This window comes from Gopherus flavomarginatus, chromosome 11 (assembly GCF_025201925.1).
Source record: "Gopherus flavomarginatus isolate rGopFla2 chromosome 11, rGopFla2.mat.asm, whole genome shotgun sequence".
Classification (NCBI taxonomy): Eukaryota; Metazoa; Chordata; order Testudines; family Testudinidae; genus Gopherus; species Gopherus flavomarginatus.
Window position 1 is genome coordinate 11,688,663 of NC_066627.1, and position 3,074 is coordinate 11,691,736.

Genomic DNA, 3,074 nt, shown 5'->3' on the forward strand with positions numbered 1-3,074 from the left:
CTATCTCTTGAATCACATACTATGCTTTTGTCCCTCATATACGAATTGTATATATCCATGCAGAGAGATGGTATTCTAATACTATTAATAGGCCGGCTTTGTGAGATCCTTTCTTAGCTTTAATGTGACTAGTTTTACAATGGATGATGCATGAAATGCCAGGTCAGTGCATATGACACCAGACAAATTACTCATACCAGTATTTATTAGAGAGAGAAGGTGGCCCTTATGCAGAGCTCATCTCCAGACCTGAAGAAGAGCTCTGTACACTTTTTAGAGCTTGTCTCTCTCCCCTGCAGAACTTGGTCAAATATTAACCTCACCCACTGTGTCTCTCAAATATTTGGTGACCAACATGGCTGCAACAACACTGCATACACCAGTGTTTATGTCACTATTGAATTTAGCCTTGTGTCTTTGAGCCAGTATCAAACCACCAATGTTGATGGAGCTACTCTGCATTAGCAAAGGATTAGCTGAGATGTGGAAAACACAAAGGAGTCCTTGTGGCATGTTTGAGACTAACATATTTATTTGGATATTAGCTTTTGTGGGCTATAACCCACCTCATCAGATGCATGGAGTGAAAAATACAGTAGGCTGTATATTTATACCTGCCTACTGTATTTTTCATTCCATGCATCTGATGAAGTGTGTTTTAGCCCACGAAAGCTAATGCCCAAATAAATATGTTTGTCTCTATGGTGCCCACAAGAACTCCTAGTCGGTTTTGATGATACAGACTAACACAGATTCTCCTCTGCAATCTGAGATGGGGAATTTGTCCATGCATCTCTGTTGCACTCACATTCTCTCGGCCACCATTACCCATTCTTGGATCGTTGTGTGTATTGGCCTTGGCCAAATCCTGATCAATTTGAAGTGAGTGGCTAAATCCCAGTGATTTAAAAAGGATCAAAATTGGCCTCATTATCCTGTCTGATTGTCTTTAAGAAATATTCCACGGTTTCCTCTTAAACAAACAAACAACCTTTTTCCACCATGGCACAAATGACACAGCATTGATTTATTTAGGGTTACAATAATGAAAAGATGTTTACCTAAGGTTCTTGGTTCCCTAACACATCATTAAAAGTAAGATAACATCCCAGCCCTATTCATATAATTATTTCAGCAGAAACTCAATCATGCAGACACTTCTTGTACACATCTTTATCATTGTGGAAAGAAAACTTTCAGCTCGCTCAGAAAACCCCATCAAACAGATGACATTTGGGCACTCCTGATAGGTAACAGAACATCAACAATGTTGTCTAAGTGAACACTTACCATCTGCGCAGTCATTCCCACCTTAAAAATACTTTGAACAAAGAAAGAAATCAACCCACCAAAAACTAAAAAAACAGAGATAAAGACAAAAAACAAACAGGTATTGAACTGATACTGCAATCCAATTTTTACTCCAAAAAAGAAAAGCCAGACACTCCCTGAGGTCCACTAAGGACTTTGATATGGCTAATGATTTTATGAAGAAGGTGCTAACATAGCATGGTGATGGGTGGCAGTACACAGTACTGTGATAGATAGATACACAGGCAAACAGATAGATAATGATATTATTTACATTGGTATGCATTTACATTAAATCCATTGACTTGAGTCGTGTTTTCATTTTTGCCACTCCAAATTCCCCTTTTCGCACAAAGAGATGACAAACCATGATCTCATGGAGTCAATTATATCATCATTTGATTATATTTATAAGGAAACATAGAAGGAAGTTAAAATCAAAAAAGAAAGATGGACTTTTATTTGTTTTAAATGACCTCCATCCAATCAGTTTCCTCAGGGCAACTTTGATCTCCTTGTTTCTCATGCTGTAGATGATTGGATTCAGCACTGGAGGTACCATGGAATAGGAAACATCCACCACGAGATCCAGATGTGATATGGGCCTGGAGTGGGTTTCAGGTAGGCAATGATGCCAGTGGAAACATACAAAGAGACAACAGTGATGTGAGGCAGGCAGGTGGAGAAGGCTTTTTGCCGGCCCTGCTCAGTGGGGATTCTTAGCACTGATCTGAAGATCTGAACATATGACACAATTATTAAAACAAAACAGCTTAAAGCTAAGCATGCACTGAAGACAATAACCTCAGTTTCACTGAGGTCTGAGTCAGAGCAGGCAAGCTTGAGTAGCTGGGGATGGCGCAGAAAAACTGATCCACCACATTTCCTCCACATAAGGATAATGCAAATTGTTCCCAGTGTGCAGGGCAGAGTAAAGAATACCACTGATCCAGGCACTGGCTGCCATTTGGACACAAGCTCTCCTGTTCATCACTCTCTCATAGTGCAGTGGTTGGCAGATGGCGACATATCGATCATATGCCATGGCAGTCAGGATGCCGAGATCAGCTGAACCAAGGAACATGAAGAGAAAGATTTGGGCAACACATCCAGAATAAGAAATCACCTTGATGTTCATAAGGGAATTAACCATGGATTTGGGGATGGTGACGGAGATGGATCCAAGGTCTAGGATGGCCAGATTCACCAGGAAGAAGTACAAGGGAGTGTGAAGATAGGGGTTGAGGGCTATGGCTGTGATGATAAGAAGATTCCCCATCAGGCCTGCCAGGTAAATCATTAGAAACACCACAAAGTGCAAAATCTGCAGCTCCCGAATGTCAGAGAATCCCAGGAGAAAGAACTTGGTCATGGTGGTTCGGTTGGACATTCCTCAGCAAGTTGTGTGATGGCTGTGGAGGGAAGAAGAAGGTCCACACTCAGGATTCGATTGTCAGAGAGAATGGCCTTGATTCCCTTCTTAGTAATTGTCCCATGATCTCACTGCTGATGATCAGAGCACTAGAGAGAGAAGGTCAGTGAGGTAATAGCTGTTATTGTATCAGCTTCCATGGGTGAGACAAACTTTCGAGCCTCACATACTACCTCACCACCTTGTCTATTTAATATTCTGGGACCAACATGGCTACAAGTACTGCATACAATCAAGTGTGTTAACACACTGGTGTCAATTAGCATAACTCCCATAAAATCTATGGGGCTACATCAGTTTGCACCATCTGAGGATCTGGCCCAAGATGTCA

General features: G+C 41.3%; 1 pseudogene; it reads right to left on the minus strand.

Annotated features, from left to right (window-relative positions):
* Nucleotides 1-1,705: 1,705 nt before the first annotated feature.
* LOC127031831 (olfactory receptor 14A16-like) lies at nt 1,706-2,729 on the minus strand (annotated as a pseudogene).
* Nucleotides 2,730-3,074: the final 345 nt, after the last annotated feature.